The 27,967-nt window shown below is 46.0% G+C and overlaps 1 protein-coding gene across 1 annotated transcript in view; it reads right to left on the minus strand.

Annotated features, from left to right (window-relative positions):
• The window catches only part of FAM13A (family with sequence similarity 13 member A), a 257,788-nt gene extending 232,285 nt beyond the window's left edge, over window positions 1-25,503 (minus strand). Inside the window, exon 1 of the mRNA XM_059722315.1 lies at window positions 25,428-25,503. The gene's annotated coding sequence lies outside the window, so the exon portion shown is untranslated. The remainder of the gene's footprint in view (window positions 1-25,427) is intronic.
• Between the last annotated feature and the right edge of the window lie 2,464 nt (window positions 25,504-27,967).

Consider the following 27,967-nt stretch of genomic DNA (forward strand, 5'->3'; position numbering starts at 1 on the left):
GCAAAACAATTTATGGGACGATGACTTGCTCACTGTCCATGTCAGTCTAGACATGGCCCTGTGATGAATAGCAAATAATGACAAAAGGTTTCTTATAAGCTTATGTAGCAGAGAAGAATGTAAAATTTCATTTCCATAGCAGTTTAACTGCAGGAAATCTGCACTGGCCAAAAAGAACAATGACAATCAATATAATACATTGCTGACTGTAGCAGCCAGAATCTGCCCTTTACCTTTAAAAGAAAAGGTTACTGTATTCACTGAAATGCTATGAATATATATTTTAGTATCTTTGATCCACACTTACTACAATTAGTTATTTACTCACATAATACAAGGACAGCTTAAGACAAGAATACCAAGCAATTTCATCTACCATCCTTCTTATACATTTCAATACATTTCCCAAATACAACTTTTTCCTTGTCAACTCCCCTTATTCCAGTACAGCACCAGAAATGCAACCTCCTATTGTTCAGATGATCCAGTTTTCTCCTGGACCTTCTATCTAAGAGAAGCCTTGGTTCATACAGATTGCCTTCTGATCCCCCATCCCAGACAAATGATCTTGGACTACCTGGTCCCCACTGGATCACCAGCTTTCAGGATGAGGACTTTTGAGAGAGAAAGATATGCTGCATCAGGAATGCCAGGGATCAGTTAGTATTTCTAGCATTGGAGAAGTAAGGCATGACACACTGGGCACACCTACACATGCCAATTTAAGGTACTTTAGCTCAATTTAAGGTTCATTAAGTGCATGTGTCTACACATGCATTCCCTTAATGCAACATAAAAATGGCAATTTTAGGTTATTCACGCCTAAATTTGATACCTTTAAAAGCAAATAGTGCTCACTTGGAGGCAAGGGGCACTTGCCTGCTGTGGGGCAGGGCCTGGCCCAATATCTGTCATTGTGGGGTGAACTGGAGCTAGAACAAAAGATGCTGCTGCTGCTCAAGGTACTTCTGAGCTCAAGGCAGCGCAGCCTCTTGCTGGCTCAGCCTTATTCTCTGCAGCCAGAGCTGGGGCAGCAGCACACTAGGCTTTCTCCCCGGGCTACCTCAAGTTCTGGGTGTGGGTAGGATGGGGAAGCTGTGCCCCAGCTCCATTTGTAAACATATACCATGTATTTGCTGCCTCAGAGATATTCACCATTACAGCTCCTTCTCCAGCTCAGGTGCTGGGTGCAGGGCGTAGCCCTAGGCCCCAATTCTGGCAATGGAACCCAGCAGCCCCAAAGGGCACAGGAGTGGCTCAACACACACAGCCTGGTCACCTCGGAGTCAGTGGAAGCTCTGGACCCACAGACAATGACTTCAGGAGTCCAGATGCCCCTTCAGGCCTATAATGCTGCCTCCCCTCTGTCTGTCTTGGCATCTGCTGCCCAACCTGGGATGGCACACTGTGGCCCCTTTCTGGGAGTAGTGGGGAGCTTGTAAGGCAGAATTTGGCCTTGCTTGGGGTTTCTTGTGAAAGGCAAACATTGTAGCATCAAAAGCTCTGGCAGCACCACCAACTCCATGGACGTCATCCTCTAAATGCAGTGCTTCTTAGCCAGGTGCCTTGAGATCTTTTTAAAGATGCCTCAGTATTAATATGGTCAGGTATGCAAATATGGACACACAATTCACTAGATTAACCTAGAGATTTCCAATAGGAATCCACAACGTCATAAACAGTTTGCCCTGCTGTGGTCTTTTTAGGTTCTTTGCAGCAAAAGAATTCCCTGCTATTACTCTGAAAACTCAGAGCTGGCATTTTCTGAAATGTGCCCTAAGTCTAGAAAGGTTGAAAACCACTGTTTGAAACCAGTGCCCCTTCAGCCCTGATTGGCTGAGGAGCCACATGTTAACCAAGGAGCCACAACAACATTCAGGCTTGTAGATGAATAGTGGCAAACACTCACATCTGAAAGAAAAAAAACCAACCTAATTACAGTGTGTGATTGCATACGTTACATTAGTGTGGCTGCATGTGTTGCATTCTTCATGACTGTAGGAAAGACACACCCAAAAAAGGAAAAAAAATGCAGTAAAAAAGGAAAAAAAAGAAAAAAATATTTTCTGCAAAGAGGCACAGGTGACAAGTTGAAGAGCCAGTCACTGAGAAGGCGATTCAGTAAGCAAAGAGTTAAGATTAACACTGGGTGTGTCTACTTATGCATTAATGCACTTTTCCTAACATGCATTGAATTTAATATCTCCAATATGAGGTACTAAATAAATGTGCATTAGGCTGCGCTAATGCGCAGTAGTGGAAGCATATGCTTTTTAGGTGACAATGTGCAGTAGCTAATTCTACTGAGCAGTTTTTTAAGCACCACTTTAATGCGCAGTAGAATAGGCTACTGCATATTAAATCACATGTGTAGACATGCCTACTGACAAGTGACAGTGATGTGGCTTCTCAAAGTTCTTCAACTTTAATCAACTAATTTGCCCCTGCCTGACCCCTACTTCTGCAGCGTGAAGTGGGCAAAAGTTACTCCCTGTTGCCCATCCCACATTCCTAGGTGGACTGAAAGTGTTCATTGCTTGATGCCACTCTTGTGAAGCCCAAAGTCCAGCGTTGGTCATTGAACATATATTTCTGGGAAGAATGGGGGTGTCATTGTGTGGAAGGTAGGCATGAGATCAGCAGTGGCAGCAGAGAAAAAAAAGTGTTCCAGCTAAGGAACATAAGGAAGCAAGGCTGTCTAATGGGAATAACATCAATCTGACAAATCCCTGTCTGCTGATGGTCTGTAGGCATGAGACCAGTGTCCTATAGAGATCTTCAGCATGTATATACAATCAGTCATTGCCTTGGCCCTTCTATAATGTTGCCATCTTCACCTCGCTGATCAAGTGATCTGTTGCCCCCAGAGAAAGAACCAAAGAATTTTCAAACAAAGTTTCCCCTTTCACCCAATTATATATAGAAGGGGATGACATCTGTCTTAGTTCAGAAGAACAGCTTACCCATTGTAGCAGATGGCAGCCATTTGTTCTAATGCACTTTAATCCCAAACTATTTAACCTCTCAACCTGGGATTCCCAGGTCTTGTATACTTTTTTTCACTATTATGTTTTCAGAGCAATACCTCAGAGTATTCCTCTGACTACATGTCTGACACACCTCAAAGACAGCTGTGATTAAGTTAATGTATACTATCACTGGGGACCTGGAGATACTGACACTGAGACCCTTTACATCAGGGTTCATTAATAACAATGCACGTTACACTTTATCTGGAAAAGACAGAAGCAGTTACCCCAGATGTCTACCCCAGTAGGTGCTACTGCAGAGGCTTGCTATTAAGTGGGAATAAAGCATATATACCCTGTTTGTATTGAGCAAAAGCTACGATGGGACACAGAAAACCCATGCTGATATAGCTAACAGTGGTGTATATTTACCACTGTTTCTTCCCAGGGTAAGTCTACAGCAGTAACACCAGGCTAGGGGCTGGTATCTGTTCCTTTTTTCACACCTATGCAAGGCAGTTTACACCAGCATAACCATGTCGTGTGTTGAATCTGTGAGCTGCCCTGGTAAGGAGATCCAGCATAGGGTAATGAGGAAATCCAGCATAGGATCTGGTGCACAAGTGCTTTCTTCAAGAAATTGTTTCATCATGTTTTTATTAATTGCAATCTCTGTAAAGACACCAAAATCCAGGTCTGCAGTGCAGTCATTATCCCCACTCTCCTCTATGGATATGAAATGTGGGTGACCTATTATCACCATCACAAGAGCCTGGAGAGGTTTCATCAATGATGCCTCTGGAAGTGCTCTGCATCAAATGAGAAGATTGCCGCATAAACAACAGCATCCTTGCCAAAACCAATGTTACCAGCACTGAGTCGGTGGTCCTCAAGCACCGACTTTGCTGGACTGGACATTGTGCGTGGTTGCCTGGCTCTCAACTCACAAAACCAGTGCTCTACTCCCAGGTTAGTTGTGGCCCAAAATCTTATGGTGGCCAAAGGAAATGCTACAGGGACATATTGAAGACGCACCTCAAGAAAGTGGGTGCTGACATCAAGAGCTGGGAGGAGCTGGCTGCTAACCAACTCCAATGATGCCACTGGCTCAACAAAATGGTGGCTTGTTTCGAGGTAAAGCACCTTGCTCTTGAAGCAGAGAAGAGAAAGTAGAGGAAGGAAAAGGAAATGAATCTCAGCCTGCAGTCTATTCTCCCCTGTAGAAAGAACTGCAACTTCTGTGGATAGATCTTTGGCTCAAGGATTGGACTTTTAAGTCACATCAATGAGCTGCAGTAGAGAGAATCCTCAAATTGAGCGATTGTTGCTGCTGAGCTGGCTTGGTGTCCATTAAGCTGTGTTTGGATACTGTTCAACAAAATAAAACACTTTAATTCTGAACTGCACTGTCAGCTTCCCCATCTCTTCAAGGATTTTCCTTGGTGAGAACTATGTTTGTGGTGGGTAGGCAGGTTACTTCCAATGACAGCTTTCTACACTCCATAGAAGTAGCGCTCTGTAGAAAAAGATACAGATGAACAGGCGTTCTCTCTTCTTTGAATACTGGACATCTTTGTGGCTGATAATGGTATTATTGTATAGGGACCATTTTTATAGTTCTCCAGACACTTAAACAGTAGACCCTTTGATTCAGAAGTGATTCAGAATCTGGATCTTCAGGGGAAGTATGTGAGCATTTCTCATTCCTACACAACCACCATAGCCACAGGATTTGCTCATAGGCAATGTCTCCAGAATCAGGCCCCAGTTGAAGGAGATGAGCAAGCACAAAGGCAAGCATTCAGAGGAAACAATGAAGAGAAAAAGAGAAGGAGAAGTCTGTTTCAGTCTGACACACAAGGGTCGGAATTATGCCATGAGTTGAGAATTCCTTTACAGCTCAATAAAGAAGCCATCTACCTTTCGTTATGGGAGGTCTGACTGAATAGAAGTGGGCCCCTGAGAGCTGGCAGCCAGATTCCAATGTTAGGGGAGTCATCCGCCTCAAGCCTTTTGGCAGAGGATCAGGAACTCAGAATCCAGAGACAAGTATGGAAGAAGCACGCTCCCAACCCATGCAGAGACCTATGGAACATCTCCAAAGTCCAAAGGCACTCAGAGCATATATTCAAATTGCAGAATTCCTGTATAAGGACTATAGCCTCACTAATAGCTTAGAAAAGACAGAATTATTTACACACACCCACAAACACACACACACATGCACACACAGTGGCGTGGAGAAGGGAGGGAATGACAGCCCCTCTGCAATACTGCCACCCTAAGTATTCAAAAACTCATGACTCATGCTCCGCATAAGCATTGGATTAGTTTAAAAGTCCTGAGATTTTTGACAGTTTGGTTCCTTTTCCTCTAGCTTTTGAGCCACAACAGTTTCTGTTTTGAAGCTTTTCTTTGCCCCAACAAATGCTAGTAACACCTATTTTGGCGTATGGAAACCTGAAAGTGAAATGGACTAGAAACTAACTAGAAACAGCACTGAAATTGGCTAGCCTATTTTGATTGCTGAAACAGAGCAGAAAACAAGTAATCAGCCAGCTCAACCAGGAACACTAAAGTAGAACTTAAAAATTATGTTAGTTGTGATAATCTAAGGCATATGATTCTGGTACAGTAGTTTGATGCAAGTCTAACTCCTGCCTATGAAAGAAACAGAAAAATATTTGACTCCCCCTTTCAAAGCTAAACATTTCTTTTGCTGGAGGAAAAGACAGAGAAAGAAGAACAATTTTTGTTTTTACTATACAGAGATATTCAGATACTTCCGTGAGGGCCACCAATGCAAACGACAAGAGAGAAAGTATATTTAGTGTCCTTGTCACAGCTCTTAATACAACTCACCAGATTAAAACTGCAGTGAATAAGAACAATGATGTTCAGCAGTATACATTTTACACTGTTGTCTTTTAAAAAAATATACAGAATTAATTTATTTATATTTGAGATTAAGATTAATATTTGCTGAAGTCAGTGCATTCCTACCCCTGGATATTCTCATGAAAAACTAAATGGCTTGAAACATCTCTTTCTCAAATATTTCTCAGACTACAAGCTGGTATCAGTTCAGGAAAACTTCCATTTGTAAAATAACAAAAATAATCTATGGGAATAGATAGAGGAAAGTGTTTTATTTGGTAGGAACAAATATCTGTTTATAACAAGTGATTATAGAGATACTTTTGCCTGCAGGAAAAGTTGAAGATAATCACACTGGTTTGTACATAAGCTATTTGTTTGGGATAGTATTTGAGGGCTTAGGACCTATAGAAATAAATCAAGGTTCTCTCTGTTCTTGTGATAACATTGTGCAAACCACCTCATTAAAAGCCCTGAAATGTGAGGTCCCCACAGGGATTGATTGAATAGCCAGAGATGTCAGTGGAATGGCTCCCATTGACTTCCCTGAGCGAGGGATCAGTTCTCTAGTGATGAGTAAACTGCTCAATGATGGTGTCCCTGGTTAATATCCAGTGATAAAAATTTAGGAATATGCTGGCCAGGTTTGTTGCCTACTGTATAAAATATTTCCAATCTTGCTCAGAGGGGACAGGAGAATACAAGATGTAAAAAGCAAAAAGAGACTGGTAAATTATGTCAAACTTCTACCAAAAATAGTAGGGTGTGACTATGGCTCTGTGATACAGTGACAATTACCTACTGTAAGTTGTTCACTTTCCGCTTATCTCCATTGCCCTCGCCCTGTGTTCACACAGATAGCAAGTGTCAATTTTCAAAGGCAACAGGAAACACCTGCAGGACAGCAGTATCCTCCAGATGCTCTACACAGCAGATCTGTGGGATATTTGTCTAATGGCAAGTTTTTAGACTGGCTACTGAACCCTACTCAACTGTCACTGTTACACACCAACTCTTGAAACTGCAGAGAGAAAATAAAGCAGTTCAGACAAGCCTACAACAGATTAATAGATTTCATTGATTGTACAGAAGTTAATAGGCTTCCTTTGTTGATATAAATTCTTCATAACGATCCTTGTCTCTTAGGTCTTTTGCTGACAGTCTGATAAAATATATGCTCATGCTATGAGTTGATATATGCACGTGGATACATGAAAGAGTTGCTGCATCTTCAGTGAACAGAGAAAGGCAAGAATTGTTTCTCAAAAATATTACAGGAAAGAAATCATGCCCTTGTTTCTCCTTCTTGGACCTTCCCCAGGCTGTTAGTAATAAATACAGAGTTTGGGTTCCACATGGTTTACCTGCTGGGGCTGGGCAGAATTCAGGCACTTTCACTGAAATCTGTGCCACAGGTGTAGCCCCACAGGTGCAGGCCTTAAGTTTGAGACTTCTCTTGACAATAAGGTTCTGTAGTCCAGTTTACCTAGGCCTTGAAACTGTCCTAAGTAGCCCTAGGACAGTGGTGAGCAATTATTTGGGCCAAGGAGACGCATAGAAAGTTTTGACGAGTTGTTGCAAGCCAGATCAGCCTCCCTCTCTATCCATCTGCAACAACTCCCCAAGCTCCTTATGTGGGATGGGACCACAGGAGGGTGGAGAGTGGTGTTTGGGAGAGAGATGGGTGGGAGAGGCTGGGATCATGGACCAGGGTCATGGGGCGGGTAGGCAGGTCTGCCTGGGAGCTAGGTCTCGGGAGCTGACTGGAGGTGAAGAGAGGGAGGAGGGGGGGACATGCAGCAGAGCTCTCCTGGGTGGTGTGGTCCATGGCTGCCCCTGGGGCATTCCATGTGGTGTTGAGCCCCTGCTGCTGCTGCCTGCGGCAGCCCACGCTGTGCTCCACCTATCCAGCCAAGTGGGTGGAAGGTGCCCAGGCGCTGGTGCTAGAGCTGGAGCTTCACATGCTGGGGCAGGAGCCATATGGCTGAAGCTCCCAGCTGTCTTCCGCCCACTCGGGTGCCCGTGCTTGGTGGTAGGAGTCAGTGGAAGGCAGCCAGTAGCTGGAGCCAGAGCCCCACATGCTGGGGCAGGAGCCACCCAACTGAAGTTGTCTCCTGGCCTGGAGCAGAGCAGCAGGAACAGGAGCCACTGCTGAAAGCAAGGGGAATGGAGCAGCACCCAGGCAGCTGCAGCTGCACTGGGAGCAGTCCTGCCAGAAGCAGCACACTGGGTGGAGCCAGGCTGGCAGGCATGGGCTGGAGCCTGGCATAGGCTGCCCTGAGCTGGGCTCAGCCCCATGTAGGGCACCGCAGGAACAGCCATGGGCCAGATCGAATCAATTGGCGGGAGCCCCCCACAGGCTGAATCCAATCAGTTGGCGGGCCAGTTTCAGCCTGTGGGCCATATTTTGCTTGCTCTTGTCCTAGTAGCTTATGCACAGTGTCTGATACCAGAGCTGTGGTCCCTCAAATTTACTCTCTCTGTGTCTGAGGTATGTCTGGCAGCATAAGTGCTAACACCCAGGTCCTGCAAAGGAGACATCACATTTTACTCAGAGTGAGAAGGCAAAAGGTACACAGATCCATAGAATAAAGGATCTCCAAATTGCTTCTGCGAGCAGCCTTAGCATTTCACAAGCCATTTGAATTTCAATCAGTTCCCAGGGTTCCAGATTTCTCTCAGTCCCCTCTCTTCTTTTTTACTCATTAGGTTCTGGTCAGAGTCTCTTCCTTCTTTCCTTTAGTTTGTGAAATGCTGTTCCTTACCCATATGGCAGTTCCTAAAGCCCCTTTCTTTGTGCCTTTTTTTCTGTGGGAGATTTTCCATTGCTTCAACCTCACACCCCGGGAAAGTCATTTGTCTTTCACCAGCCATTTTTGTTTTGTTTTGTTTTGTTGCATACCCATTGTATTATGGCCAGAATCATTTAGTATTAAGGACTTTTCTATTGATGTGTAGCTGCTTCCATACAGGGTTTGTTAGGATACACAGTTGGTCTTGGTTACCAAATGGCTGATTCAATACAAGAGCAAGCAGTCAGAAGGCACACAAACAGATTTCTCAAGCCATCACAAAGGGTCACTAAGCACCAGGAGGAACCACACAGGGAGGCAGTGAATTCTCCACCACTTGAGGTATTCATATCAAGACTGGATACCTTTCAAGAAGATATAGCTTCATCAAATGCAAATTATCGGGTACAACATAGCAGCAAGGGTGTGAAATTCTATGGCTATCTTATGCAGAAGGTCAGAAGATGTAATCCAAGGTTCATTCTGGCCTCAGTGTGGCTATAATTTTATGAACTTCTTATGAAAGAACAATTTTGTACCATTTTATCATGGAGATATCCTTCCTTCGAAATAGACAGACATATTCAGGACTCTTGCTGGAAGGGCTTGTTTCATCCTCACTCAGATAAAACTCCCCCTGGAGGAAGCGCTTCAGCACTGAGACCTGAATGAATTCAGATACAGAACACCAGGCCATTTTTTTAAAATGTGGAGAAAGAGCAGTGGATTTGCAGCCACTATTCCTTCCATGCAGATCCATGGATATGGGTGCCCATTCATATAATTTGATGAAGTAGGCTGTTGCCTATGAAAGCTCACATCTTGAAGCAGTTAGTTTTCAAGGTGCCACCCTGTCCTACTTTCTGCCTGGATATGCAAGTGAATAATCAGATGCAGTACTACCCACTAGGTCTGAAATAGGAAAGAAGAGATCTAAAGTCTAGCCCCTACTCTGCCACTGACATGTCATATGACTTTGGGTGAGTCACTTAACTGCTTTCTGCCTCAGTTTCCGTATCTGTTTTGAGATGTTTAAAATAAATTAAATGTGCTCTATAGAAGGGAACAAAGCTGAAAACCCTAATCCATGTAAGGAGGCATATTGGAGTAAAGGACTTACTGGCATGGGTTTTATTATATCCTGGGGGTGCTCAACCACTGGCCTGCAGGCCAAATCTAGACTATGGGGTGCTCCACAAGTGGGGAAATTTGGTAGCGGATGAGCAGTGGCAATTAATGGTGCCACACCTCCCCCACTGCCAAATTTTCAAGACTTGCAAAGCAGGGGCTAGGCCAAGCTACACCCACTTCCTTCCCCGCTCCCTGTGCATCTGGACTGGGGCTGGGCTGCCCCCATGTGTCTGGATCTGGTCCACTGGCAGGATCTGGCCTTTGAACCAACCAGGCACTGCCCATCTGGTCCATGAGGCAAAAAGGTTGAACACCACTGGTATATACTATTAAGGGTATAATTAACATAATTAAGGGTCTGGAGCCTATGAACAAAAATATTTGTTATTATTATATTTGTAACCCTATGTCAGGTTACACCAACTTCAAATTTAGTTTGAGCTGTCAACCAGAAGCCTGAGAAAATAAAATTTTAATGGTGTTTAACATGAACAAACTTCCTCACTCGCAAGCAAATGTTAAACTAAACAGAGTTTATTAGGGGGCGGGTGTGCGTGTGCAAACATATAAGATTTTAAAAAATGTAACTATTGAACATTAACTGAAACCCATACCTAGATCACAGCCACCGTCACTGGCAAACCAGCCCAGGGAGGTACCACTTATCCCAGGCAGTTAGGAAGGAAATTGTACCCAGGGGTTCATCTAGGGGTTCTACCAGCTGCACCAACCGAAGTAGCAAGGGCTGAACTAAGAGGCCCACACCAGAGTTGATGCCACTCTGACCCAGGGGGAGCACTGCTAGTGAAGCATTTGAGCATAAACTATTGTTTCCATTGCCATCTTGTGGCAGAGAAAATAAATGCAAGGCTGCAAGTCGCATGCAGTAGCCTTCAAACATGAACAGGTTCAGCTACCTCTTCCAAAGACACATGGGCAAGCTCACCTCCAGCATTCAGCTCTTACTTCAGTAATGTCACTCCTGTAAGCCACTGCCCATCTGTTTCTAGAGGGCCTGGTTTTGAATCTTTATATCCACTAAGCTTTTCATTGATTTCAGTTTTGCACTTAGCCTTGTAAGTAAATCAGGACATTGGAACCAAGGGTTGCTGTGCATATCAGAAAGGGAAATCTGCCCCCACATTTTCCAGAAGACATTTACTAAGGGCCCATTCTTACCACCACTTAGACTTTGCACAGACAGAGCTCTCAGCAGCTTCAACAGAAGGTTTAGAGTGCACCTCTCTCATGCCTTGCATCTCAGCCCAGGGCCAGGCATAACCTCCATGGTCAACCTGAGTTGACTGCTACTGGGGGTGTTGAGTGAACATGGAGCAGCAGAAAAAGGGAAGGTCTAGGCCCACTCCATCTCAATCTGCAGAGTTTGCTGGCCCCATGTGGGATACAGGGAGACAGCATGTTGCACACTCTCACAGGTCCTCTCAGAAACTGTATTCTGTCTGTGCCCTGAGGATCGATCCAAAAAACTTAACTACAGAGAACTTTGGTGACTTCAGGGGGCTTTCCATCAGTTGTCTGCTCAGCTTTTCAGCTGGTGTAAATCAGTCTCATTACTCCTGTCATGCTATTCAGACTAACAGCAGTGGCAGATCTGGATCATTGCCTCTGCTGGAGTGCCCCACTGGAGTGGCAAGACTCTGGGCTGCACCCAGCACAGTCAAAACCTTCCATACCCTGACATAGCTGGTGTAGCTGTAGCTGGTAACACCCATGTGAAAGAAAATGTGCAGAACAGTTAATGTAGGCTCCCAGCTAAATTCACCACTTGCTAATCATCTGGAGTAATTCTACTGACTCCCTACACAAGTGCAAGCAAGAACAGAGCCTGCCCATCTGATTTTGACATGGACTGAGGTCTTCCTGATTTTGTGATCGCCCTTCTCCCAGGATAGCAGATGAGACACTAGGATCAGAGTACCATCTTTGGCTTTTGGTCTTCGTGTTTAATTCCTAGTTCTGGAAAACACTAATTCTATGATTTATGTGAGCCATTTACCCTGGAACAGTATCCGCTTAGGAATAAACAGGAGAAGCATGCTAATATTACTAATTTGTTACTGTAAACTACAGTCCCTCATATTTTTAACTACCCCCAGTAATACTGCTCCCCCTTCCTAGTCTTACTAGTGCAAGCTTGCTTGGATTTAGGCTTTTACTTTATATTTGTACAATGGGTCCACCATCTTGGCTGGGTCCTATATACAAATATAACCTGGTCCTGCACACAGACTGAGTAAAGGGCTTCTGCCCAGGCAACTCTTCATGGGAAGAGGCCAAAGAGAATTCTTCCCGTAGGTGGCAGAATGCCTGCAGTACAATTCAGTGGTGCTGCTGGCTCCGCTAGCAACATCCCTGCCCCTATCTCTAACATGTAGGGTAGATGAAGCCCTCACTGTGTCCCTCTAGACTCATGGCATTCTGTCTTCCACATACTGAAGAATCCAGGTTTTCTCTTCTGGCTATAGGGCTAGGCAGTCCACAGACTGATGGGAGTAAATGGAAACAGGATTTTACCCGTCAGTGAGTTCCAGCACCTGCAGGATTTCCCAGCATGTAGTACCGGAAAGAAAGTTGCAGGGGAGGAGGCTTGAGACACAATCAAGTTTTCATTATTATCACTATGCAGCACCTAAAGGTCCTGATAAGGACCCCAAGTACTGTGGCTTTCTTGTATATGGTGTATATTTCACCATTCTGGATATTGATTATAGTGTCTAAAAAGGAAATGTTGGTGCTGGAGTATTCAAGAGAGAGTCTGATGCAGGGGTGATGATTAGTGAATTTGTGCCTTAGAACTGGAAGCCACCATCACTTCCATATGAACTACAAGAAAAACTACAGAACTTGACCCCCCCCATTACCCAAGAGGAACTGTTTACATGCTTCCTAAAATCCACAAACAAGGGAACCCAGGCAGACCTATAATACCCACCCATAGATCTGTAACTGAGGAAATATCAGGTTTCTTCAAATCCACCTAAAACCTCTTGTCACCCAAAGCACTAGTTTTGTCCACGACACAACAGACTTCCTATGAAACCTTAAAAACATAGACCTCCTTCCCAGCAATACCCTCCTAGCCACCATGGATGTTACCAACCTATATACCAACTTTCCACACTAGGACGGCATCCAAGCCTGTCTTACATATCTACAAGAGAAAGATTACAACTTGGAGTACAGACCTAAACACATTACTGAATTCATACACTTCATCCTCACACACAACAACTTCACTTTCAGTAGCCAACACTTTCTCCAGACTATGGGCACAGCTATGGGCACAAAAATGGCTCTACAATATACCAAACTTTTTATGGGCCACCTGGAAGAAGAATTCCTCAAGAAATGTAAAACCTGCCAACATATTTCCACCACTCCCACAATAACTACACCCCAGAATGGAACCATCAGCACCTGCACCTCCAGAAATGTAATACATCTCATCAAGTGCACTGAATGCCCTGATGGAAACTATGTAGGAGAAACCAACTGCGTACCAGAAAGAACACATACCGAAAATCTATCAAAGACAAAAATATCCAATTACCTGTGGGTGCAACTTTCTCATAAGACAACCACTCTCTCAGTTCTAATTCTCAAAGTCAATTTACAAAACACCTTTTGTAGACAAAATAAATCTACTGGATACAAAAAGTCATGGACATTGCATTTATGGCACATAATAACCTGCCTCACATCTGACATTCCAGGTAACCTCTCTACATGTTACCAGCTACATTTGATCACTGGTCAACAGTCTCATCTCCTGTCCTACCCCTGCTACCCCCCACCCCAAACCTGAGGAAAGAAGCCCAAACCTGAGGAAAGGAGAAAAATGTGGGGAAAATATGGGAGAAAAAATGTGGGAAATCCCAAGGGGCTGCTTGGGTCAGAGGGAGCGGGGAGGGTGATTGGTGGCAGGGAGCACCACATGCATGTACATGCACACATGCACATGGCAGTCAAGCAGCAGTGGAGAGCAGCTCCCTCCAGGTAAGTCTAAGGGGGCCAGGGGAGGGAGGCACAGGCGATGCATTGGGTGTGGGGGGGGGCAGTGGAGCACAGGCAATGCAGCAGAAGGCTGGGGGTTCACAGGTGATGCGGTGGGGGGATTACATGCACCTCCAAATTTCTGCACCCACAATGGAGCATGGGGTGCAGGGCTGCAGTGGCGCCAGACCAGGTCTGGTCCAGAGCCATCTCTGCAGCCCAGCAGAGGGGACCCAGTGCAAGAGGGAGCACTGCACCATCATGGCCACCAAGGTGAGGGAATCCTTGCCCACCCAGCAACAGTAGGGGCACAACTCTGCACCACTCCACCCTACTCCCTGCTGTGTTGCCTGTTCCCCTTCCTGCCCTGCATGCGTTGCCTATACCTATGCCCCACCTCCCCACACACCCACCCCATTCCCCACACACTGCGGGGTGTGGGGCATAGCCCCCTGCTCAGCAAAAGTCAGCACGTATGCCTGGATCTACCTCTGAGTATACGCATATATGTGGATGTCAAGAACATGCCAGATTATAATTAATGACAACAAAACTATTGGATGGAATATTAAAACTTGTACTTCAGGGCACAAGCTGGCCTCTGACTATTAGGGTGTCTGTACACGAGCAGTGAGGCTGCTTTGAAGCACTGTAATTACAGTGCATCTGAGCAGATTCGATTAAGAGAGTTTGGTGGAGCGTGGTAATTACTGTGCTCCAGCATCTCATGTATCAGCATCCCCGCACTTCAAAATGGCAGCAGGAGCGATTTAACTAAAGTTTGTTTGATGAGCTTTAGTTAAAGCACCTCTGCCACCATTTTTAAGTATGGGGACACTGATACATGAGATGTACCAGGTGCTTTAATTAGAGCAGCTCTCAGACAGCTGCTGTAATTAATGTGCCTTCCCCCTCCCCACTCCTGCAGCATATGTATAAATGCCCTTAGAGACTGTCAGGCCCTAATTTGAGGAACATACCACACCTGCCTACTACATAAAGGGATGCTTCCCTTGAAGCATCTGGCATAGTCCACTGTCCTGATAATTTCTAAGATTCTAGGTAAAGTCTTTCTAGAAAGATCATTATTGCGGTTCTTGTACTATTCTTTTCCTCCTCTGTTGCTGGAATTCTCTCCAGCCTCTCTCCCCAGGTAGGATTTAGTTCACAAATCTTTACATGCAACTATCTAGTTCAGAAAGAACAAGCCAACCAGCAACCATCACTCCTGGCCCATTGCTATTCTATCTTTTCTCAATACCTACATTTTATTGTAGGGTGTGTCATACATACTACATGTACTTTTTATAACTCTGCCTTGCTGATTTGTTTCTCCTTCTGAAAGGCGATATTAATAGCCATGATTCTGTAGTGATTAGAACTTACACTGGAAAAATGATGTTGCCTCAATGGCATACTAGAGTGCATGCTTTGGTGGAATAGTGCATCTCAGGAGATACCAAGGCCTGTAAGCAGATTACACAGTGCAATCTCTTGGGGCACTGCAAAAAAAAAAAATAAAAAAAAAAAATCCAAGAATAGCCTGTCTGATAGAAATATGGGTGTGTGGGAGAGGAGAACAAAAAGTTTATAATGCATATACTGCAGGACAATAATGCTTTGCAGAGTTGCCAGAAACCCGACTTTAATTATGATGTGACTAAACATGGACTGTGCAAGAAGAAAAGATAAATGCTGGTGACTGATGGCATTATTATCCAGCAATAAAAAGCTAATTAGTGATAAATTGAGATTGTCTTGTAGAAGTGATGTGTGATACCTGATGAACTTTGTCCTACTTTTCTAACCCAAGCATATCTAGGCAAGCAGTTGGAAGGACATAATATGCCTGGAGTTTTTTAGGAATCATATGAGACAGCCAATGAAGAAATATGAAATGACAAACTTGCATCATCATTGTAATTTAGTGTTATGATATTTAACAATAATATGGATTGCATTCCTCTGCTACCTCAATGACCCAAAACTCAGGAAGTTCACTTCCTCTTTCCTGCTGTATAAACTCAGCTTCTGACCTACATCTTCATGCACAAGTGTAATGGACAAGAAGCACTGGTTTATAAGAAGTTAGATTTCAAAAGAACCCAGCTGCAACATTGTTTAATGAAAAGAGATCCTGAACCTACAGTGCTAACCTATCAGAGCAGGAGATACTAAAAACCTCCTTGAGTAGGAACTACTGGAGTTGCAAAACCAATAACCATGCAGAGAGATGCAGTCTCTGAGGTGAAGCACCTTTCAGCATTCATCAGAGGAGACAGGGTACCTTACAGAAGAGCAACTCAGATAGCCTTTTGCTACTCCATTTTCTTATACTAGGTTCTCTAAACAGACAGATGATATTTGGACAGTCGTAACGAAAATATTATAAATATTAATCTAGTTTCAATATTAAACAAATGTTCCTGGATTAATGGTTACACCATTTCATTTACAACAGAACCATTGTAACATAGTTTGAGTCATTAGCAATTTGTCAATACCTAAAACAGTTAAGCTTAGAAACATTTTGTGTCAGGTAGGAACAAGCCAAGGAATGAGTTATGATGCAGTGTCTCATTTACTCTCTTGCATCCTCCCTGCTCAAGGAATCTACCTTCTTGTGGCAAAACTTATGACACCCCTGTCCCAGATCAAGATAATTTCCAGTAACAACCTAAAAAGATTTTTTTCAAAACCTGTTAAGAACTGTCTAGATCAGTGCATCTTTTTTACTTTCTCTCCCACTTTTTCCTGTAGCATGTAGCTGAGAATTGCTGAATAGCTTCTATGTTCCCAAACTAGCTCCACTTCAGTCTTGGGTGAAGTAATCCTCATGAACAGAGGGAAAAATGTCTAAATAGTTAGCACTGACCAAATCCTATTTCAGGTGTAGTTGACTGTAAAGTTAGGCCAAGGCTAAGGACTAGTGACAAAAATCATACCCCCAGCCAGGAAAGTGGTTTCCATTCCTTCAAAATTAAAACTACTTTGGGAACCTTCCCAGTCCTACAAACTTTGCATTGGTACAACTATGTTTTAGGTATAAACAGGGACCCAGGTTTTCTGTTTCTCACGGAAAAACAGAAAACTACAGATTTCCCCTTTTTATCAGAAAAAACGCAGATTTCTCCTTTTAGCAAAGAAACCTGCAGATTCTCTGCTTTTGCAAAGAGCTCTGCAGGCAGGCTGAGCTCCAGCCTGCAAGAGCCGTTTGCAAACAGGAAAGGAAACCCCCAGCCCTACCCGAAGGGAAAGGTGGAGGGGGAAGGGCAGGGCCTGAGGCTCTCAGTCAGCCACAGCTCCGATCAGCTCAGCTTCACTCTTTGCTCCTGGAGCCTGAGGTAAGTGGGGCTAGTAAGGGGCTGGGGGCACCAGAAGGGCTGGGGGGAGCCACGAGCTGGCCCTGCCCCCACTCAAGCAGGCAGCAGCAGTGGGAGAGTCAGCTCCATGTTGCTTCTGCTGCAGCTGTTTGCTGTTGGGGGCAGGACGCTGCAGGCTTGGGTCCCTGGCCCCATAGCCCTGGCAGCTGGGGGCCCCCTCTGGCAGGGCTGGAGGGGTAGGGACTGTGGGTGGGGGCAAGAGGCATGAGTAGGGTGGGGGGCTATTGTGGGGGCAGTGAGGGGCACCAGCAGGGCTGGGGGGGTGGGGGGGAGCGGTGAATGAAGGGTACCTGCAGGGCTGGGAGGGCTTTGGGGGGCGAGGGACACCAGCAGGGGGCTTAATTTTAATAATGGATTTTGGTTTTTTTTTTTTTTTATCAGAGAATTTGCGATTTGTTTTATCAGAGAAAACCAGGATCCCTGGTTATAAGAGCATTCCCATTCACTTCTGGCACAGGACATTGTGAGCTACAGACAAAATATAGCTGTACTCTGAAATACTTTATGAAAATGGTATTGTAAGGCACTATTCTTAGCGTGTCAGTGATTTCCATTTCAAACATGATCTGTTTCAGGAATTTCTCCCTACCTCCGCTCTCAGCATCAGCCTCACAAATTTACCCTTGTAACTATGAATCACACTGTGCTCTGCCAGACTTACACATCTTCTCCAGCATAAAGATTTCTTTAATGATAGCTGTGCATTGTTATGGGCATGGTGTAACTGGCTGCTAGCAACAATTCTGTTGATTCTCAAGATGGAATAAAATCCAGTGCTAACAAGAAACAAAATCACTTTTTGTCCTAAAGGAAGCGGGTTCAATTCTAAAAGCACATGGTACTCTGAGCAGCTCTGAGTATTGAGGTGTCATTTTTTCCACATAAACATGCTTTAAAGTATAAATGTACTTCACCACATTCTTATTTAAGAATGCTGGTGATATAGCAGCTCATTGCAGCTCCCTTTAATGGGTTTCCCACTCGCTCAAAATAGTTGTTTTGTTTTTCATTGGCTTTGCTGTAATTACAGAGTAGTCTAGTACTGTGAGAGTCCTTGAACTATCCAAAATGAATAGATTCTGCATATAAATGTGTTCAAATTTTTGGGAAGAGTTCCATGGTTACCTGAGCACAATGGTTCAAGTTTTTCCTTGATGCAACTCCCTTGAAGTATTTTGGATGTAGTCAGCCTAAAGAGGTAATTTTTATACTGTAGGCTAATGAACCTGTATGAGCATGTACTGTCACTGCAATCCATGGTAAAAGGCAACATAAGCATAACTCTGATACTTCTAGGTCAATTTTCTAAAGAACTTAAAGAAGAATTTAGAAATGGGATTTTCAAAGGGGTTTAGAAGACCTGGGTTCTTAATTCCTTGAAAAGCCTAAGAACACAACTTTAGGTGTTACTCTTTAGGATTTGGCACTTAGAGTGTAATATTGGAAATTTCATAAACAGTTAACATGTTTGGACCCACTTGCTTCCATTTTGGCACCAAAGTAAACTGACCAGATTTTCAAATATGTTCATTACTCAGCAGATCTCACTGATCACAGGTGTGGTGGCTGAACACTTCTTATAATCTTGGTAGTCATACTGTAAATATCACCCTTGTGTACACTGTGCCACCCAAAAGCACCTAGAGAAATATAGTTCAATAAGCCTTAACTAGCACTGTAGTTGGATTTGTCCCGTCACATAATCGTAAAGCCCTGCATGTTTAACATAACATTAGCATGGAGCCTGAGCTGCAAAATTCAAACTGCTCTGACATTTACTAAAGTTCAGGTGTATTTTGATCCTGATCCAGAATTTCAGCTCGAAAGCTGTCTTTGTGTAATGTTTGCTAGTCTGAAAAAACATATGCAGACTCTGACCATGTTCTTTTGTAAAAAAGAGACTGGTTCTAAATGCATGAGTTTGAGAGAAGCAGTAGAGTTTGATATTCATTGTCCTCAAGTGAGTTTCCATCTAATGGAGCATGGCTGAATGGAAAAAATGCCTGACAGAAGTGATTGATTGTTTTGATTTACTTCTGCTCTTTTCCCCCCTCAGCTTTCTTTCCTGTGGTGGCTGCCAGATGATTTAGCAGCCAGTGCTAGTTCAAGACAGAAAAGGTCACATCGACTGCCTCTTGCACAGCCCATGATTTGGAGTCATAACACCCTTGCCTAAAAATGGCAAAGTAAGCATAGGGGCTTGCTGCTAACTGCTGAAACTGTCCTCAGTGGAAACAGAGGAAATTTCTGTGCTCTAATGATCCTAATTTCATTTCTCAGTTCACAGGGACACTACAAGTCTTTCACACACTGTATGAATTCAATAGTAACCCTGCTATAAGTATACAGCCTACTTTATTGGCAGACTTTAGATTAAATGTAAAGTACTCAGGAATTAAAGTATCCTTCCCAGTCACATAGATAAGTATACTTTACCAAGATGGAAAAGCAGTATCATCCCTTATACCAGGCACAAACAAGTTGTATATTGTCCTCCCAGACAGCATAGCTGTCCACAGCAGTCCATACACCTGTTACTTCCAGGCTGGCCTGCTGTAGTTCACTCAATCCATATACAAGTCTAAAACAATGTAGAGCCTCTATTTGATAGAAAATACAGGGGCTCCCCTCTTTTGTAGTATTGGCCAGTCAAGACTAGGCTTGGTCCTTCCTCTGGGTCCCAATTTGTTTTGCTGCCAGCTGAATGTCTTGGTCTATTTTTTTAAAGAGACTAATGTTGGAGCAGCTTACCAGCAACTGTATATCCATCCTGAACTGCTGAGACAGTTGTACCATGCAGACCATACAACTCAGCATATAACTCATGACAGCCAAGAACAAACCACCCTCAGCTGGCATGGAGGATCCAGCCCTAACTTAATCAGGGCCTAAACACCACTTTCCCTTTAGTGGGGACAGTAAAGGGAGGCACAGAGCTGCAAAGCCACGTCTGTACTCCCTGGGGATTCCTTGATGTGTCCTGGATCAGATTTAAACATTTCCAAAGCAGCCTCACTGATCACTTGTCTGCATAATTGGCATTTACCCGCTAAAAAATGTTCCTGGTTTAATTTTCCTTTCTTAGTTTATGACGACAAATTCAGTAACGTGGACATGATTTACCATGTAATGGCTTATTATGCTATAATTAGTGAAATGTGCTAGGGGGCACATCAGAACAATTTTACCCTCCTGCCCTTTCAGTACTACTTTACTGCCAGGTGGCATTCTAGGACAAGATTTGATATTTTGGTTGGTTTATTTTCTTGGGTCATGCCAGGTTGCTTTTTTGTGGGGAGTTGTTGGCTGTTTTGCTTGAGCGCCATGGGTTGTTTTTTTTGGGGGGGGGTGGGGGTTGAGTTCAATAAGCAGTGCTGCCCACCTCTCTTGCAAAGCCTCCTGCTTTTTTCTGGGTGCTTGTTCCATGGGGCGCTGCTGGTTGGGGCAGGAAATCTTTTCATGCCGAGGTCTGTAAGAGTGACCCTGCCTACCTCTCCCTCACAAGTCTGGATTGGCATCTGTACCACAGGCCTCCCAAAGTGGCTGCCCTCCCGCTCAAGCCTGGTTCAGAAGCCGTTCTGCCCCTGCTTTTTCAGCATGCTTGTTGCACCGGGTGCTGGGTGTGGGATACACTTAGGGCTACACAAGGTATACAAAGGCTCTGGCTGCCCCTCCCACCACCTCACCTCACCTCACCTCCCTGTGTGTTGGCATCTGGGTATCATGTACCCAGGCTAAAGCCTGAATGGAAACATTATTACAGGAATTTTTATATAGAACAGAAAGAATCCTCTGTCTTCTGTTGTTTGTATCCTTGCATCAAAAAGCAGGACTTTTTCCAAAGCTGAGAACAAGTGTGGGGGTGATCTGGGGTTCTTATTGAGGTTGATTAAGATTCTTTGGGTACCAGGGATCCCTGTGCACAGGACAGCTTACCCTAAGGTGGTGTTGGAGGCGGGGGGCACGATCAGTCTACTCCAACTCCCCCTCCTCCTGCGATCACCACAAAGTGGCCAGCATGAGCAGCTCCAGTTACAGCTCTCTCATTAGTCTGTGCCTTGAGGCAGACCTCTGAACCTGGCTTTCCAGGAGTTTGAACAGACACTGGCCCAGTTCAATAAACCATTCTGTGATGTAACTGTTCTGGGGCCAGCAATATTATTGTTTTCTTGTCATTTACCCTGTTAGGAATGTAAGTGGCCCTCCTTTGGACCCTCTCAATACTATCCACACCCCTCCTGAAGTGCGGCGCCCAGAACTGGACGCAGTAATCCAACTGCAGCCTGACCAGTCTTGCATAGAGTGGGAGGATCACCTCCTTGGACCTGGTTGCGATGCATCTGTGGGTGCGCGATAAGGTGTGGTTGGCCCTACTGACTGTCCTCACAGTGGTGGCCCATGTTCATCTTGGAATCAATAATGATTCCAAGGTCCTTCTCTGCCTCTGTGCAGATGAGAAGGGAGTTCCCCAGACTGTAGGTACGCTGCTGGTTCTTCCTCCCCAGGTGCAGTACCTTGCACTTGTCAGTATTGAAACCGATCCTGTTCTCATCCACCCACCCCTGTAACCTGTCTAGGTCTGATTGCAGCCTATTCCTCCCTTCTATCATGCCCACTTCTCCCCACATCTTAGTGTCATCCGTGAACTTGAACAAGGTACTTTTCACCCCCTGTGCAAGTCACTATGAAGATGTTGAACAGTGCAGGCCCGAGGACCAAGCCCTGGGGAACCCCACTGCCCACATCCCTCCAGGTCGAAAACAATCCATCCACCACCACTCTCTGGGTGCAGCCCTCCAGCCAATTTGCCACCCATCTGACTGTGTAGGCATCGATGCCACAGTTGCCTAGTTTTTGGATGAGAATGGGGTAAGAGACAGTGTCGAAGGCCTTCCTAAAGTCCAGAAATACTACGTCCACTGCTACACCTGTGTCTAAGGATTTTGTGACCTGGTCATAGAAGGTCACCAGGTTGGTCTGACAGGACCTGCCTCTAATGAACCTATGTTGGTTGCCCCTAATCATAATCTCCCCTGCTGGTCCCTCACAGATGTGCTCCTGGATAATTTTCTCAAAGAGCTTTTCCAGGACCAAGGTAAGACTAATGGGCCTATAGTTTCCTAGGTCCTCCTTCCTCCCTCTTTTGAAAATGGGGACCACATTGGCCCTTTTCCAATCCTCTAGCACCTCACCAGAGCACCACGAGTGCTTGTAGAGCTGTGCCAGGGGTCCTGCAATGTCCTCTGCCAATTCCCTCAGCACCCTGGGGTGGAGATCATCTGGACCTGCCGATATGAAGACATCCAGTCCCACCAGAAGTTCCCTGACCAGGTCCTCTCTGACCCTTGGCCCGGCTGTGCCTCTCCTGAGTTTGTCCAGGATTCTGGTGTGGGGGGTGTCCCAGTCCGTGCTCAGAAATATGGAGGCAAAGAATTCATTAAAGAGGTTAGCTTTGTCATCTGGTGCAACCACCAGATTGCCAAGCATGTCCTGCAGGGGCCCCACGTTACCTGGTGCCTTCTTTTTACTCCCTCTGTATTTAAAGAAGGACTTCTTGTTATCTTGGATCCGGGTTGCTAGTCCTAGTTCTGTGTCCGCCTTAGCCTTCCTAGTCTCGAGCAATGGAGGTATAATCCTCCTTGTTGATGGCCTCTCCCCTCCCTTGGGTGTACGCCTCCTTTTTAGCTTTCAGACGATCCTGAATGCCTTTGGTGAGCCATGGGGACTTTTGAAAACTCTTGCCCCCTTTGACTCTCATTGGGATTGTCATACCCTTTGGGCTCAGAGGATTGTCTCCTTAAGGAACAACCACTGATCTTGGACTCCCAACTCCCCTCCCCTCCGGGACCTCAGTGCCTCCCCGACTAGTTTCCTTAATTCATTGAAATCGGCCCTCCTGAAGTCCAGGGCTGCTGCCTTGCTGCAGGCCTTAGACACCCTGTGCTGGATGGTGAATTCCAGTAGATGATGATCGCTATTGCCCAGGTGGTCGAGAACCCTCAGTCCCCGTACCAGGTCATTGCCTGTGGGCATGACCAGGTCCAGCAAGGCATTCCCCTAGCAAGCATGGGTTCTCTCCCAGAATTGGCAAAAGCCTGTTTAGCTGCGACTTGTACTTGGCAAGCCATGCACTTTATTTTCTCTGTTCATCAGTCAGCCACCCCCCACGTTTCTGAGGTCCCAGGAACATTTAACTTACAAGTGTCCCTGCTAGTCCCCCCTGTGCCCAGGCCTGCTTGCACCGAGTGGCCTGCTCTCACTATCTACCATTTTGGGGTGCCCCAGGCCACATGCTAGGGTTTACTCCCTGAATTTCAAACTGCTTGCCTCTACTGAAGGTCAAGAAACATCTGCACCACACAGCACCCCCCTCCCTACCCCACTGCCTGTGGTAGTGTAGGCAGAGACACCTGGATGGCAGTGACTAATCTTCTTACCACCCACTGTTTTGGGGTGTCCAACACCAAAGCTACATGCTGTGGTTCATGAAGCTGCAGTTTGTTCCTTTAATTCCCAGGTCCTTATTCCTGGTTCCCAGTTCCTTTTTCAAAGCTAACCTATACCCAATAAAAGCTTCTTATTAATGAATCACACATTCTAAAGAGAGAAAATGTAATTAGCTATGCATATTTACCAAATTATATTTAAATATCCTGCATCCACCATGCCTGTGTACCACCAGGAAACTCTCCTGGAAACCTCTGACCAAAGTCTTGCTCAGCCTAAAGTGTGGCCTGATTGACAGCCCTCCATGCACACTGTAGTTAGTATATGGTCTCGAATAAGGAATTTTTTGGGGCTGGGATTAGAGATGGAAATCCTTCTTAGGCCCCCCTAGACTATGCCTCTGTGCCACTGGGGGCCTCTCCCAGACATCTCTGAATAGAGTCTTGCCTGGCCCAAATCACTGTTTGTTCATGCCAGGCTGCCAACTTGCAGCCCCCCCATGCACACTATACTAAGTATATGGGCTTGAATAAGAAACTGTTTTTTGGGCTGGGATGACAGCTGGAAATCCTTCCTGGGCCACCCCACATGGTCAGGAGTGTCCAGGAGAGTCCCTAGTGCCAGAGGCATGGGGTGGCCCTAGCTCTGGGATGCAACGGCCACATATAACAGTGCATGGGGAGGGCAGAGATGTGCCCAGCTCTGGGGTATAATGGCTATGTATAACAGTGTATGGGAAAGGATGAGATACACCCCAGAGCCAGGTGCAATGGCCATATATAACATTTCATCACAGCCCTCACCATACATTGTTATATGTGGCCATTACACTCCAGAGCTGGGTGCACCTGGGTCAGTCCTGAGTCAACATAGTTGTGTCTGGAGAGATGAGGAGACGGTACCATGGTCTGTTATTGTGGTTGGTGTCAGGGGGAGCTGTCCTGGCAATGAGGGAACTGCCTGGGTGGCCAGTGGGGGTCACCCTAAAACCAGCACCCCAGCAAGGTTGCCAGGAGGCGTGAAACCCCTTTTCAAAGAGAGTCCCTGTAACAGGGGGCCTGCTCGGGGCTGATCTCGCCATGCCCCGCCCACCTGTTTCTGGGCCAACTGCCCGCATTCTCTCCCACCATGCCTTGCTGTTAATTAATTAATTAGATGTTAATAAGTGGGAGGCTGCCCATTTGCTGCCCCAGTGCCAGGGGGCACTATCTGCAACTCCTTTCCTCCCCTACACCACAGCCCAAGCCTTGCTGATGGCATCTCTATGTTCCTTTAATCACTGGCCCCCATACTGGGCCCCAGAATCTTCCTATTGAACCTCACCTGGATTCCTCCCCTCAGGCAGCCTCTTCTGCCATCATACCGGGCAGCATAGCTCCCTGAACTGGCTCCCCTTCAGGTGTGGTCCCCCCACCAAGACCTTCGGCTCATCTAGCCCTGGCCCACCTCCAGGCCAGTCGGGACCCTAGGACCTTAGCTCTTGGGCATCCATCACGGTGACCCTTCCAGTCCTGGCCCCAGCATGGGCCAGTCAGGGGAAACTCAGACAGGCCTGAGTCTATGACCCATTCCTCGCTCTCTAAGGGTCCACCCTCTGGGCCCTCCAAACAAAGGGGTCACCCACCCAGTCATGGGGGCTAGGTGTTAAGGTGCCCCAACCCACCTTTCACTGGGGAGGTAACTGGCCTGGCATTTCCTGGGGGCTCCCACACCACTGAGAGCCCCACCAGGCCACCCACTCCCAGCAGGGTTCAGTTTTAGGTCAGGACCAGGACCAGGAGCCTCCTGACCATCCCCTACAGCTCCTCCCTTACCTCCAGATTGAGATCTGCAACCCTCCAGCCAGGTGATGTTGTTGCCTGGCCTCTCACAGCAGAACCGCTGTGTTTATATGGGCAGCCCCAGTTCCAAAATGGCTGCCCTAATCCGGCACCTGGCGGCTGCCAGCTTCAGGCCCTTAAAGTGGCAGGCACAAACAGTGCCCTGCCACAGTCCCCGAGTGCCACAGTTGCATGGCATGGGTACCCTAGCTGTGGGGTTTAATAGGCACACATAACAGTACATGGGAATAGCAGATATAGGCCCAGCACTGGGGTATAATGGCTATGTATAACAGTGTATGGGAAGGGCTGATTCTTGGCCAGGGTACCAGAGGGTTGAGTTGCCTGCAAAAAGGAATCCCCACTGGGGAAGAGGATTCCCCTCACCTCTTCTACCCCGACTCACTGGGGTGCCTGTGCCTCATATTTTGTGGGATCTGCACCTCATATTTTGGGAAACTCTGTGTCTTATATTTTGTGAACCCTGTGCCTCAAGTCTGTTGTTGATTTGTCTGTTATATGTGTATGTTCACCTAAAATCCCTTTAACTCCCCTATGCTCCCCTGGTTCCCCCTCCCAGGTGCCTGGAGGGGAGGGTACCATTATCTCTCAGGGTCCCCTTGCCCCCTGCATGTGTGTTACATTCCACCCTGTTCTTTTCCTATTAAACCTGTATGTGTTTAAGTTCCAATTGGTCTTGGCTCTACTGTATAGGGGATAGGAGGAGAGCTGCTCCCCCATAAGTGGCTACTCCTCCCATAGCACACTAACACCTGCTAAATCCCTTCAATTGGAGAGGGGGTACACCTCATCTGAATACCACCTGGGTTACATTTACCATTCGGGTTACCCCTACCCTCCCAGCCCTGCCGGTCCCCCTCACTCCTGACCTGGCCCCCCAGCCCTGCCAAACCAAAAGCCAAAAAGCCAGTCCAACAAAAAGTAATTTTAATTAACCTGAGTCTTGAATGGTCTGACCCATAACAAATTTGATCTTTGCCACAAAGTGCATGTGAATACAGGGAACATTTTTTTATGGAATCCAAAAAAATGTATTTTTCATTAATCTGAACCTTGAACTAAATCACCAGAAACAATTTGCAGGATTAGTACCTGGAGTCTTGTTGAAGTATTGCAATAGAAATTCAGTGTATTTCCATGGATTACTGAGTGAACCTAAGCAGCATTTGGTGGTGTAATAGTTGCAAAGTAGGAGGAAAAAAAAAAAAAAAAATCACAATTTCGGGCATAAGTCAGATCCACATTGAAAATTTAAAATGATAAAATAAAACCTTCATGGAAGAAATTCAGGAGCTAAAAATAAAACATGTTGGAGATGTTTTAAATTACCACAATAAAAAAAAAAATCTAAACGATAAAATCAGCTGACAACGTGGATACTTAGCTAGCTTAATGGCGATTTTTGTCACGTGGACACAGGAAAAGTGTAACGTAGTAACAGGAGAGGTGTAACGTGGACAAGTGCCCACTGGGGGGCTATGGATCTGTCTGAAAATGCCACTACCCTTCTTCTACTACCAGTAAACTATTATTTCAGTTATGTGATTACTATAGCTAGCCTACCATGTCCTGGGCAGTCTGTCACCCCCTGGCATCCAGCCCCAGCCTGCTTCCCTCTCTCTGGCACCTGGAACACTTGTACACCATGCCTGCCTCAACTTTACATTACTAATGATGTGTGTGGGATATTGCCTTCAAACAGCCCAGCTGCCAAACTAGAAACCACTTTTCCCAGTGAGGATCTCTCTATTTCTCTCTGGCTGGGCTAAGGGCCTCCTCACAGGCTCCCTGGGTCTTGCAGCAGCTCACACAGGGTTTACCTGTAGCATCTTCACCAGGTGCCCTCAGTGGTCTCATTCCACCACTCCCATACAAACATGAACATGTATCAATATCAACTTCTCTCTACCTGAGACTTGCTCTCTCAATAAGTTCTTTCTGCTACCACAACCTGGGCCAGAACCCCTCCATCTCCCAGCTGACCCAGGAACCCTACTGGCTCCACCCCCTCTGGTCAGTAGGCTTCCCCCTGCCTAATGAGGTACAGAGGGACGCCTTTGTTAATCAACAGGCTTACTGCCCTGTTCCTACTCTGATGGGCCACAGTCACTTCCACCCTGTTGCAGTCCCTGGCCTTTCCTGGGCCCTGCTCTGGGCACTGGGGCTCTTTTAGTTTATGCTAAGCCACACTGCGGGGCTCTGGTTACCCAACCTAGAGCCTAGAGCTGCTCCCAGGGCCAGCTCTCCATGTGCCAGTTTGCATACTAGGTAGGGTCTGAGCAGCCTCGAGCTGCTCCCAGGGCTGGCTCTCTGTGCACCGATCCACGCAGCGCCCGCCCAACCACTTGCTGGGTTCTCAGTCTCTTAGAGCCTGAGTGCTGCATACTGATCCGCACACCGTTGGTGTCCCAAGGACGGTCTTTTCCAGAGCTCCTCTCTCCTTGCCATCCCTCACCGTGTCTCTCCTGAGCATGCTCTCCTTTTCTACGCTTTGGGGGTTCCCTCCCTGAAGT

The sequence above is a fragment of the Alligator mississippiensis genome, chromosome 2 (genome assembly GCF_030867095.1).
Source record: "Alligator mississippiensis isolate rAllMis1 chromosome 2, rAllMis1, whole genome shotgun sequence".
Classification (NCBI taxonomy): domain Eukaryota; kingdom Metazoa; phylum Chordata; order Crocodylia; family Alligatoridae; genus Alligator; species Alligator mississippiensis.